Raw genomic sequence first — 14,301 nt, 5'->3', positions numbered from 1 at the left:
TTAACCTTAAATACTCCAACAAATTAGCACGAGACACAAAGTACAGGTAGCCAGGTGGTATCGGCACTGCCTTCTTCTCTTGACTCTGGGTATTCCTCCTCCAAGTTTCCAACATTTGAGAAAGGAGACTGATCAAGACAGTTGGAGCATCTGAAAAAGTGAATGCTGACCCTGACCGAGTCAGCGGTGAGCTTTGTAATTTTGTTCAAGTTAACAAATTCCTTTGCATCTGTTCCCCCTTTTTGTAAACCGAGGAAGTGGGGGCAAAGGGCTGATAGATCTGATGACCTGTAGGGCCTCCTCCAGCCCTAAAGCCCCATGACCCCATGAGGTTGGTCTGGGGTTTTACTTTCTTCCCTGATAGTTTCTAGAAAATGCCTTTGAAACACTCAGGGGCCTTTGTATATTTCATAATTCTGATAGCTCCGTTTTGAGCAGCCAAACCTGATCAGAACCCAGGGTGAGGATGGTAGGAAATGAACTGGGTGACAAGCAGAGACCGGAGCATGGGGCAGACAGGGCAGTGAATGGACACCGGGGTATCTCGCTCATTGATCCAAGTCCCAGAGGATCCAAGTCCCAGAGGAGCCTCTCCGCGAACACCACAGGATGCCTGCGCCCACGTGTCTTAATTCTACACCCCCCAGCCGTGCCTGGATTCATCACCTCACCCCGAGTGATTGATGATGGTAACTTTGATCTGAGCCTGAAACCCCAAATCAAAGTGATCGTTTGTTTAATATTTGTCACACATCCGGAAATTCTAAAACCCCAAACAGAATAGAAAGCACTATAACAAGGATTTTTCTTTCCAGCCAATTAAGGTCATTAAAGAACAGCGTCCTGATTCAAATAGTTGCCCAAGCTTAGAATTAGTGAGTTTCCCCAGCAACAAGTTACAGAAAGAGTCCGCCAAACCATGTCAGAGAACAGAGGGAAAATACACACGTAGAAATGAAAGTATGATCAAGCAATGCCTTTGACAACAACATAGTTTAATCTCAGTGGAAGACAGATCTAAAATGGGGCTCTAAGCATCGACATGAATGTTAAAATTACTTGGAGGAACACAGGTTTCCTCCCTAAAGCAGACTGCTCCTCTGAAAACTTTCATAAGCTGAGAAGGCATAAAGCGAAGCAACAATTGCCATTAATTTATATGAAAAAATTTTTGAGTATTTCCAGACCCCAAAATAACCCAGCCTAAGCTTTTCTGGTACCTTAGGACACATCTTGCTAACGGAGGCCCCAAACAAATCAAGATAAACCACAGGTGCTCAGGGACAGTTCAGACTGTGGGGCTTGATGCTGCGATGCCCAGTGTCGCTCCCGGGGAAGGAGCTGGGCGGCGCCACTGCGGCTGCTCGGGTCGCCCCCGCTGCAAACAGCGCGGGATGCTATTTTCCCTCTCCACTCCCCTTTCTTTTTGCAAAAGTGAAAATCCCACTCCGGTGAGCGAAGACAGGTACTCATGTTGGCCTTTCAGAAAAGCAAAGGGGCAAAATGTGAAGTTGGAAAAGGGGGAGACGCCTGTATTTGCCAAGAATTATACTCTGATTGCCACCACCCTGATTACTCAACTAGAATTCTCAAGTTGAGAATTCTAGCCATCGTGAAGTCCATAGAGAATAATAAAATCCACCATGTGACACCCCCCCATTTGACACCCCCCCTCCCATTTTACTAAACATTGGCTTCCATGGCTGTAGGACTCCATAGAGAGGCTGGTTCTGCTTCCAGAAAGGAACAGCATAGGAAACACTGCAGCTTCTCTGTGCCAGGTAGGGGCGTGGCTTACCTGGTCGGTGGGCTTGGGGAAGGGAGGGGAGCATCTTTGACTCTGAGGCGGGCTGCCCCCAGGAGGCATGCATTCTGGGGCATCTCAGCCAAATTGTGAGTTCCTGGGTGACCCCCCCCCCCCCCCCCACCATCTGCAGGGGAACCTTTAGCTGGCCAGAGTTGACTGTGATGGAGTGGCCAATTTTATCAACTTCAGAATGAAGGATTAAGAAGCCCGTTCTGGATGCACGGTGCCTTTAATTTTATTTTTAACACGGTGCATGTTTTTGACTCTGTTATCTCATTCCTCCTGTCTCAGGGTAGGAAGAAAGGGGTGTTCTTTACTCCGGCCGGGCAACTCCAGTAAGTCAAGGGACACTTACCCACAAGGAGTCATTCCCAGGAACCGAGTCTATAAAAAAAACTAAGGCTTGGTCCTTGTCCTGAGCAACCTGCGGTCTAGGATTATGAAATTCAATTTTATTACTTTTAATTGTGAACAGTGTTCTCCCTCACACTTCTTTTGATCTCGTTGGGTGTTATCATTCTGTCCTATAAATAAATAGCATTATGTTTCCAATATGAATTATGGCAGAGTTATTTTGGTCCTCTTTGTATTACTGTTGGGTTTTAACAGCTCACACAGAACAAATTTGATTGTGTTTATATTTAAACCTTCTTAACAAGGGAAACAGAAGGATTAGATTCAAGAAAAACAGGAGCAGCATTCTGAATGTGTTTAAACAAGTTTTCCCCACTGATAAATAGAACTATTGAGTATCATTTTCAACGAGACTGACAAGAAAAAAAAAGGCATCCGTTCCCCCTAAAGAATTTGTACAATGCTCCAGGCAAGTTACAGCTGGATCCTCTTAAAGAAATCAATCTTTTCTAGTAAATGACTCGTAAGACCATTTAAATCTATGAAGCTTTTCAGTAAATTTATTCAATTAAAAGGATTTTCAATATTTTAGCAAACATTAAATTACTTATAATATTCTTGCGATGTCAGAATGAAAAACAAAACACAGCGCCCAACAGCCCCTATCGGAGCCACCGCGGGCGCCCACAGCGCCCTGCCAGCCTCGGGGCATGTCTCAGAGTAGACTGATGGGAGCTACTTGGGTGCGCTAATGCTGACAAATTTACTTATCATTCATGATAATCACTCTTGCAGCTTTAGGGGAAACATTTTTTAAGCACCTAAGTATTGGGGGATTACATTATGCCATAAGAAAAGGAAGAAAATAATTTCTGTAATGACAAGGCAACATCAGTCAAGACTCGGGACCAGATCATCCTATCATTCTGTTCTTTTTTTTTTTTTTAAAGATTTTATTTATTTATTTGACAGATAGAGATCTCAAGTAGAGAGGCAGGCAGAGAGAGAGAGAGAGGAGGAAGCAGGCTCCCCGCCAAGGAGCCCGATGCGGGGCTCGATCCCGGACCCCGGGATCATGACCTGAGCGAAAGGCAGAGGTTTTAACCCACTGAGCCACCCAGGCGCCCCCTATCATCCTGTTCTTAAAGTACAGCAACTTCTCTGCATCAAGAGAACACTTCATTTCACATGGGGACTGTGACTTCTTCTAGAAGAAGAGTCTAGGCTTTGAATTTCTTTTAAGTACCATTCACTTTTTTTTCAATTGACAAAACGTCCTACTCAGAAGTAGGTGTTATTGTTTCCACCCAAGAAGTATATGCAAGTGATTAGCATACAGAGCGGACTCCATGGAGGGATGTATGACAGGAGAAGCCATTCCCATCCCTCCCTCCTTGCCAGTAGGTGGAAGTTAGAATTTACGAGCTAAAAGTGTTTTGGTGCATACTTGAATCAGCGTCAAGGGGGGAGAATCACCTACCTTCCAGGTCTGAGGATGAACACAAAGAGGCCTTTTTTGGAGATTTTATTTATTTAGTTGAGAGAAAATGAGAGAGACAGAGCATGAGAGGGGGGAGGGTCAAAGAGAGAGAAACAGACTCCCTGCTGATCAGGGAGCGAGAGGCAGGACCCCAGCATCATGACCTGAGTGGAAGGCAGTCTCCTAACCAACTGAGCCACCCAAGTGCCTGAACATGAAGAGTTTTTTAAGTCTTTCGAGTTCTCCCCCTACCCCCCCCCCCAAAAAAAAGAAAGAAAGAAAGAAAGGGAAAGAAAAAAGAAAAAGAAAGAAAGGCTGTGTTAGTTCTAGAAATACACTTTGGAACCATAGAGCAATGAAGTATCACTTTCCATGAGGCTGGGAAGGATGTTGGTGGGTTCCCAGGGATGCGAGTGTATTCCCACACGGCTGGGGGCGCCATGCAGGTGAGCCCATGTACCGTATCGTTCAGCAAGTCTGCCCTTCAAGGTGCATCCCAAGCAGATGCTCATCCAGGCTCCTACAGGACTGGTAGAGGATGGTTTCCTTGCAGTATTATCTTTCAGAGGGGATCCTGGAAAGGACTGGAGAGTGTGGGCAGGTAGCACATGATGGGATATCTCATAGATGCTGCATAGTAATTCCACGTAACAGAACAGATATCTACACAGCTAGACGACTGCCTGGAAAAAAACGTAGTCCTGACCCCAATCCCCCCAAAAAACCACCAAGATCCAGAATGAGATCTATATGACAGCTCCATTTACATAAATCAGCAATACTCACCTTGCATACAGAGAACAGTATGCATTTTGCAAGAACACATACAAACAAAAGACACTAGTCCATTGGACTGGTTGCATGGAGTGGAGATGGGTGATGGGAATAGGACAGGAGGAATAAATAAATAATGTAACTAAAAATACAGGAACGAGGACTATGCATGGAATGATAGTGCATGGAATAATGACATACTATGAACTGAGTTTGATGAACCCGTATCTCTACATTTCAAGAACTGTCTCTCTCCCAGGTATAGTACATACCCACGCATGCACACGTACACACACATGCATACACACACGCACACATGCACATGCACACATACACACACACACACACACACACACACACACACACACACGGGATTGCAAGGAGGTAACACATGGGCCAAATCAGTACATAGAGATGTTATATCTTGCTTGGCTCTTGCAGCATATACAAATGGTTTTGATTAATTGCCAGCATTTAAAATGCAGGTCTTCAGCTCCTCTTAGAAGATCTAGCAAGCTTGGGTTGATGGCATTGATCCCCAGATATACCCTGAAAGATTCCCATCTGAACAAGCATGCCGCATCTCCATCAGCACCCCCGCCCCGTCCTCGCTCACCCCATCCCTAACAGAAGGCGAGGGTGGCTTGTCTTTGTGTTGTGTGCTAAACCAGACCACTTGTGTTCTACTTCCCACCTGGGCTGTGACGCGGGGCTGCCGGAAGATGTCAGCTGCCCTCCCTCGCCCTCCTACCACATCCTCTCGGGGGTTTGTTACCCCAGGCCAAGCGAAGGAAAAGGAGGAACAGGGGTAACTCCTAAAATGTTGGTTAAAGTGACTGAGCCGGTTTGGGCCTTTTGCTGAAATGGGCGACACTAGGCAAGGATCAAGCTTGGGGGGAAATTCACAAATCTCCCTTTCTGGCGTGAGATGCTGCGTGACTGTTGGACAACCCGGTGGTGGAGTCAAAGCACCAGAGTGATGCGAGTGTGGGCGTCCAGGGAGAGGTCAAGGCTGGAGGATAACCAGTAGGGCATCACTGCCCGGAGTGTGGTGGGTAAGGTTATGGGACTGAATGTGATCACTTAAGCCAAGTGTAGAAGTGGGGGAGGGGAATTAAGGAAACAGGGAATTAGAAATGATCTCTGTTGAGATGGGGCACGTGAATAAAAAGTGAAAGTTTAGGAGAATTCCCAGGTTGCATTGTTTCACATTTTTTTCTCAGGCAATGGTCAATTGAATACATCTTGAAAATAAAATGTATAGTATAGTAGCATTTGTGACCATTGAAAGGAATATTTATGATTACTGAAAAGAATAGGCAAAGCAACCCAGTGTATCTTTTATGAATATATAAAGCACAGCCTTTTGAGATGGACAAAGGAGAGCAGGGCTGGGAAGAGATGGGGGGCAGCAGGACTATAGCCATCCCTAATGTTCTAGTTTTATTTCTGAATATTTAAAAATAATCAGTAAAGGGGCGCCTGGGTGGCTCAGTGGGTTAAAGCCTCTGCCTTCAGCTCAGGTCATGATCCCAGAGTCCTGGGATCGAGCCCCACATCGGGCTCTCTGCTCTGCAGGGAGCCTGCTTCCTCCTCTCTCTCTGCCTGCCTCTCTGCCTAGTTGTGATTTCTCTCTGTCAAATAAATAAAAAAATATTAAAAAAAAATCAGTAAAGATGATAATGAGCACCAGGCCCACCGTGTGTACCAGGCATACCACTGGCCTCTGTGAGTCTGCTGGTGAGGATGAGGACGCCATCCTTGATCTCATGGGATTTCCAGGTCAGGGGATTTGGGGTTGACATTGAGCACACACACAACATGGTACATGATTGCAAGTTTTAAGCTTGAGGAGGAGAAGAATGGACTTCTATGAGTCAGTAAAGTTGGGGAATCTACTTCAGACCAGGAGTCTAGATGGGTTCTAGATGGTGACCTTTACGTGGAGTCCTAAAGACAGGAAGACTCAGTCCAGTGATGGGGGAGAGGCAGATGGAACAACTTGTGCAAAGGTCCTAGGACAGATGAGAGTTTGACACATATTTTCATTCAATGCTTTGGGTAGGATCAAGGGAGATTCATAATGATTGGTGGAGATTCAAGAAGGCAGCCATTCAGAGAAAAGGAGATCACACCCCACAATTGATCCCTAGGTTGCCCTGGTAACTACCTTTGTTACTCAAAGTTATTCTTTAAAAAGTGTGTGTGGGGGGCGGGGGTAGGGACACCTGGGTGGCTCAGTGAGTTAAGCTTCTGCCTTCAGCTCAGGTCATGATCCCAGGGTCCTGGGAAAAAAGAAGAAAAATAAATAAATAAAAAGTAAAAGATTTAACTTATTCATTTAAGACAGAGAGAGCAGGGGCGCCTGGGTGGCTCAGTGGGTTAAAGCCTCTGCCTTCGGCTCAGGTCATGGTCCCAGGGTCCTGGGATCGAGCCCCGCATCGGGCTCTCTGCTCCGCAGGGAGCCTGCATCCTCCTCTCTCTCTGCCTGCCTCTCTGCCTGTTGTGATTTCTCTCTGTCAAATAAATAAAATGTTTAAAAAAAAAAAAAGACAGAGAGAGAATGAGCAGGCAGAGAGGGAGAGGGAGAAGCAGACTCCCTGCTCAGCAGGAAGCCTGACTTAGGGCTTGATCCCAGGACCCCAAGATCATGACCTGAGCTGAAGGCAGACGCTCAACTTTCTGAGCCTCCTGGGAACCCCTACTCAAAGTCATTCTTGATTTCCTGTTGTAGCTGAGTCTCACCTGACTATTCCCAATGAGGAGAAGGGGAGAAGGTGTGGTTTGAACTGACAGTAGGGTTTGACTTGGCTCTATACCTTCCTAGGGAATACCGCATTTTGAAAAATCACTCCAAAGACATCTTATTGCAGATGGTACCACAAAGCATTACTTTGGTTGTTTTCCAATGAAGCCAAAGAACTCATCAAAGGCAGTGAAAATATGAAGCTTGATTGTCTGACCTTTGTAGGGCGGGTGGGGTAAGATGAACCACATTGGTTTTTTTTGTTTGTTTGTTTTTTGTTTGTTTTTTTTTTTGTTTGTTTTTTAATTTTATTTATTTATTTGACAGACAGAGATCACAAGTAGGCAGAGAGGCAGGCAGAGAGAGGGGGAAGCAGTCTCCCTGCTGATCAGAGAGCCTGATGTGGGGCTCCATCCCAGGACCCTGAGATCATGACCTGAATTGAAGGCAGAGGCTTAACTCACTGAGCCACCCAGGTGCCCCTGAACCACATTGTTAATGTGTGTTGGGGTGTTGTTGTTGTTTTTTTTTTTAAGATTTTATTGATTTACTTAGAGAGGGAGTGTGTGTGAAAGAGAGAGTATGAATGGAGGGGAGGAGCAGACTCCCTGCTGAGCAGAGAACCTGAGTGGGGCTCGATCCTAGGACCCCAAAATCATAACCTGAGCCAAAGGCAGAAGCTTAATGGGCTGAGCCATCCAGGCATCCCTGTAATGTGTGTAAGCACCTATGAGCTAGCCCCCTGCGGGCGGTCGAGGGACCCCATCTCAGGATCACAGAAACAACCCTACATCCATCAGAGAATGAGAAGAACATTTCGACAACAAATCTCCAAGCATCCGATGTGTACATTCCAGACCATCCTTATTCAACAACAGAAGAGCTCTTGCCTAGTCTTCAAAGCTGTAGTGAAACAGGCCAGGGATTTAGCGAGTTTTCTTTATTTTTATTTGTGTGTATGCAAACAGGCACCCACCAGCCACTCCTGGCAAACTGAACATCTGCGCTCACGTCCCTTCTAAAAATAAGCAAGCAAATCGAATTCTGAAAACACAACTTTCCGCCTGGATGATCATCTCTGGGTCTTGGCAATCCTTGTTTGCTGGCCCTTCATCTGGATGTGGCAGGTGACGTTCATCAGGTCTCCAGGGCAGCTTTTATTATTTATTTGACTTTTGCTTTTCTTATGACCTTTTTATTGCCCAAAGCTTCTCTGTAATCTTTGCTTTGGCTCCAGTGTTTTAAGCTGTTCCCGGATCCCCTCGTTGCCTGGGATTCCTCTGTGTTTTCTGTCTTACTTTTTTTCTGTCTTACTCTTTACTTTTCTTTCCTTCTGAACTTCTGACCTAAACTTCTGGCTCTTCTGGGCTTCACCTTCTGTATCTCCGTATCCTCCTTCCCTCCCATTTTATTCTTCCCAGTGGTTTCACCATTTGGAAAGGTGTCAAAATCGCATTAACTTTACCCAACACCTACTAGTGACTGCAAAGCACCAGCAGCTGAATCTAGTCACATTCAAATCTAATTACTGTGCTAAGTGGATTATGATTACATAGTCCACTGCTTTAGTCTGTGAAGTGTATTTCCAAAGAGGTGAAAACTTGCCTCTTTACCCGGGAAGAAGTTTAAAGAAAAGGAGGATACCGACTCTTTAGCTAAAATAGTACCTGTTTATTCATTCATTGAATATTTATTGAGCTTCTATTATATCCTAGGCACTGTGCTAATGATTGAGTATAAACTGATGAATAAAAGGAACATCGGCTCTGCCCTTAAGGAGTTTAAGTCTGAGTGGAGACACAAACATTAATAAGCAAAAATACAACACATAATTTAAAATTGTGGTGAGCAAATGGAGGAAATGAATATGGAGTTTGGTTGAGAATAACTTGAGGGACCTACTTGGGTTCCTGAGAGAGTTGCCAGATTAGCCAATAAAAAACAGGATTCCCAGTTATATTGAAATTTCAAATAAATGATTATACATTTTTGGCCTAATTATGTCCTATGCAATGTTTGGGATTGACTTATACGAAGAAATCTGTTATATTTGTTATTTATCTGATATTCAGATTTGACTGGGTGTCCTGTGTTTTACCTAGTAAGCTGGCGGTTGTGGAGGACCTCCCTGAGAGGTGATATTTAAACTCAGAACTGAAGGGTGAAAGAGAGCGGAGTTGAAAGCCCCAAGGGTGAGAGCTGGGCATGATTGAGGGGTGGACCGGGGAGAGGGTCCCCAATCAGATTGGAGGCATGGACAGAGGCCAGATCATATGGGGTCTCTGTGTCCTGGTAAGGAGGGTAAATTTTATTTGAAATACATTACAAAGACTTTGAAGCATGCTAAGCGGGGGTGGGGGGTGAAAGATCGAATTTAAGTGTTAAAATTATAATCCTGGCTGCAATGTGGAGAAGAGCTTGGAGGGGATTAGAGGGGAAGTGAGGAAAAAAGTGAGATGGCCATTATTGCCATCCAGGGAGAGAGGAGAGCTCTTTGGATGGAGGGGAGATGAGTAGGTAGATCCAAGATAGATTTTGCAGGTAGAATTGACTGTATTTGCTCATGTACTGGACATAGAAAGCATGGGAGAGGGGAGAGGAAAATCTAGAGAACACACTGTTTTTGAATGGAGGATCTGGGTAGATGGTGGGGCCACTCCTGAGATGCGGAAGACTGGGAAGGTGCAATGAGGAGGTGGTGTGGCAAGAGGAGTCAAGAGTTCACAACCAGAAGGGTTAGGTTATGCCAGCAGTGAGACACCCAATGACCCCCACCAGTGAAACATATAGGGAGCTTCACGGTTCATGAGTGTTTCCCATGTGATCATCTTGTTTGACATGGCACTTCCTTAATTTTGGCATTTTTGATTCCTGTAACTCTTCAATGGCAATATTATATCTGAACCCAAAATATTCCTCCCTTGACATCTTGTTTGGGCCCCATTGGATTGTGCCCCAAGTGATATAGGACATCTGGTTTCATATTGTCTGCTGTGTGGATGCTTGCTTTCTTCTGTAAAGCCAGGTCATCGTGGTCTTCTGTTACACAGATCAGAATCCAGCTGGTCTTGTGGTTTAGTGGTGTCGTCTACACATTGGACTTCAAAGAAACTAGTCATTTGGTGTGTCAGTTTTGGGAAATGCTGAGCCCCCAGTACCCCTGCCTTCTTCCTGAGAGAGAAACTCTGAGTTTCCCTTGATGTAAACCTGACCAAGGGACCAAACCATAATCCTGCTACAGGCCAATGGCCACAGTTATGGGATCTGGCATCAGGAGGCCTGGGTTCAGGCCTGGGCTCCTCTACTAATTAGCTGTGTGACCTTGAATTATTACTGATTGCTGTAGAACATGAGCAACTTTATAGCATGAAACTCAATACACAGTCAGTGATCTGTGACTGTGGTCCTTTGTTGCCTTCTTTTATATTACTGAGGGAAGGTATTGGTTAGCCTCCCAAAGCTGAGTGAAAGCGATGAGCCATGATGATTCTGAATGATGGAGAAGTCAGCGTAGTTGTTAAGAATATGGAGTCTGGGGGCGCCTGGGTGGCTCAGTGGATTAAGCCGCTGCCTTCGGCTCAGGTCGTGGTCTCAGGGTCCTGGGATCGAGCCCCGCATCGGGCTCTCTGCTCCACAGGGAGCCTGCTTCCTCCTCTCTCTCTGTCTGCCTCTCTGCCTACTTGTGATCTCTCTCTCTCTCTGTCAAATAAATAAATAAAATCTTAAAAAAAAAAAAAAAAAAAAAAAAAAAAAAAAAAAAAAAAGAATATGGAGTCTGGAGCCAGGTTCCCTGGATTTGAGTGTTTCCTAGCTATGTGGCCTTGAGCAGTCACTGAATTTCTCAGAGCCTCAGTTTCTTGATCTTTAAAATGGACTCATAAGGTTATCATGAGAATTAAATGGGTAATATATGGGAAATACCCAGAAGAGTCCATGATGGTCAATAAGCTGTTATAAATATGAGCTACTGCTATGGAAGGGACTTGATTGATGGGAGGCAAGAGAAGTGGAGACTAAGTTGAAGTAAGATAAGTTTGAGCTGACACCCCCAAGAAGACTGGATCTGTTCCCCAGTGCCAAGGCACTTGGTAGAGTTGTTAATGGTGGTGGTCTGTTTTTCCCCAAATTCCTTCTCACTTCTTTCTCTAAAGTTCTAAAATTACAAAAAGTGAAGTTTACTTTGATGTTCATTAGGAAGAGACTGTCAGCTTTCCGGAATGATCTTCCCCTGCAGAAGATGGAGTCATACAGAGTGAAAAAGAATAAAGCATATGGGGAGGGAAGAAGGAGGAGACAGGGAAACAGGTTTGCCTGATGGACCACCGGACATCAGTTATGGACCAGAAACTGAAGATCAGGACCATTTAATGTGTGCTGAGGGATGTAGTCATGCGGGACAGGAGAAGAGGAACAAAGTGGGGGAATGGAGGCCATATGATCTCAAAATTCATGTGCAGAAGTTGGGAAGAAATGTTTACGTTGAAGGTAGATTCCCCACCAGAGGCCAAAACTACTCACTGCATAGAGTTCTCACTGAGGGCTATTACCTTGGTAAATTCTCCGGGTTCCAACCTTCCTGACAGTCCACATTTCTGTGTGGGGTTTCCTGTGATTCCAGGGAAGGTGACCCCAGCCTTCTGCCCTGAGGTGAAGCTCCTTACCTAGTTTAAAGCACTTCATAACCTACATTTATCTCCTTGTACTCTTCCCCCAGCGACTGGTTCTAAGGAAGGCGTGTGACCCGAGCTGGTCCAATAAGTTAATCTTAAGTCTTTGTTTCAGGGGTCCTAGGATAAATAAGAGCAATGAAAAGCCATGTTCACACAAAACCTGTACATGAATGTTATAGCAGCTTCGTTTGTAATTTCTGGGAAAAAAACTGGAAACAACCATTAACAGGTGAATGGTTACACCAATGTTGGTACACCAATGCTGTAGACCACTGCTTAGCTATAAACATAAATGAGTGAGTCTTTGACACAACAGCCTGTGGAAACCTTCAGACAATTAAGCTTAGTGAAAACATCCAATTCCAAAAGGTGACTTGCTGCATGATTGCATTTATAGAACATCCTTCAATGACAAAATTAAAGAAATTAGAGGAATTTGTGGTTGCCAGGGATCAAGGAAGAGATGGGGCAAAGGAGAATTGGATATGACTATAAAAATGTGATATGATGGATCCTTGTGATGATTGAGATGTTGTGTATCTTGACTCTATTAGTATAAATATCCTGGTGATTGCATTCTCTGCAGTGTAATGTAGGTTTGGAAGATGTTACCATTGGGGAAACCAGGTAAAGGTTTCATATTATTTCTTAGAACTCCATGTGAACCTATAATTATCTCAAGATAAATAGATTAACTTTTTAAAAATGTTCAAGGTAACCATTAAAATAATAATACTGTATTATACATATAGTACCATATACATAATACATAGTACTATCATTTTAATGGTGTAGATAATTGCACTTAATTAATGGTATTTAATGGCACATATATTTCACTATAAAGCTATTACAGGGTACATTCATATAATAAAATACTACTAAGTAATGAAAAAGTAATAAACTCCTGATAGAAGCAAGGACATAATTCGATCTCAAAACCATTATACTGAGTGAAAGAATCCTGATACAAGAAAGTATGTATTTTATAATTCAATTTTATGAAATTCTAAAATAGACAAAAATTAATCTATGGTAGAAATAATCTATAAAGCTATTACAGGGTACATTCATATAATAAAATACTACTAAGTAATGAAAAAGTAATAAACTCCTGATAGAAGCAAGGACATAATTCGATCTCAAAACCATTATACTGAGTGAAAGAATCCTGATACAAGAAAGTGTGTATTTTATAATTCAATTTTATGAAATTCTAAAATAGACAAAAATTAATCTATGGTAGAAATAAAATTAGAATAGTGTTTGTCTCCTTAGAGGGGCGAGTGCAGATAGACTGAGGAGGGTAGGAATCATGAGAGAATATTCTGGATAATAATATTTTCTTTCTTATTAGGGTTTTGGGTTACACAGGTGCCCACATTCATCAAAACTCATTGAACTGTACTTTTAAGATATGTTCATTTTGTTGTATATACAGTTTACCTAAAGAAACTATAAGCACATATTGAATTCTAGTAATTTTGTACGTTCTTAAGTGATTAGGGATAATGTGTATCAATGTTTGCAACTTACTTTAAATCCTTCTAAAAAATATAGTGAATGTTGAATGAATAGGGGATGGATAGATGGATAGTTATGAGAAAACAAATATAATAAATGTTAATGTAGAATCTAGGTCATGGGTATTTGTGTGTTCACTGTATCATTCTTTCAATTTCTCTTTATGTTTGAAAATTTCTGTGAGAAAATAAAATGCTAACAGAGGAAAGATATCATAATAAGAACAGGAATAATAACATAAACTTTGTTAATCTAAAAGAAACCAGGAAAGGAGGAAGAAAGAAACAAAGAATAAAAAGGTCACATATCTGTGCCCACATATGATCTAAATGAACTAAATAATCTAATTAAAAGATAAAAAAGGAAAGTTTGAATTTAAATAAAAACAACTCTGTGCCATTTACCAGAGATACATTTTAAATATAAGGACACAGATGGATTTAAAGTAAAAGGAGGAAAAATACAAAACAAAACGAAAAACTAACCAAGAAGAGGTAGCATGACTATATTAGTATCAGACAAAGGATGTTGTCTTAGCTCTGGCTACATAATAAAATACTACTGACCAGTTGTCTTAAACAACAGGAGTTTGTTTTCTCACAGTTGTGGGGGCTGGAAGTCTGATGATCATGGTCATTTTCTACAGAGGACTCCTTTGGGGCTTGTGGATAGCCCCCTTCTCTCTCCGACCTCATAAGGCCTTTCCTTGGTGAGTGCACCTGAAGAGAGAAAGTGAGCTCTGTTCTTCTAATGAGGGCACTAATTCTGTCATGAAGACCGCACCCTCATGACTTCATCTAACCCTAATTACCTCCCAAAGACCCCATTTCCAAATACCATTACACTGGAAATTAGGACTTTAATATTTGAATTTCTAAAACACTCTTTCCATAATAAAGGTAAAACATATTAGAGATTTAAAAACACATTTTTTCAATGCTAAAGA

Source organism: Meles meles, chromosome 13 (genome assembly GCF_922984935.1).
Source record: "Meles meles chromosome 13, mMelMel3.1 paternal haplotype, whole genome shotgun sequence".
Classification (NCBI taxonomy): domain Eukaryota; kingdom Metazoa; phylum Chordata; class Mammalia; order Carnivora; family Mustelidae; genus Meles; species Meles meles.
This window is presented reverse-complemented; position numbering follows the sequence as displayed.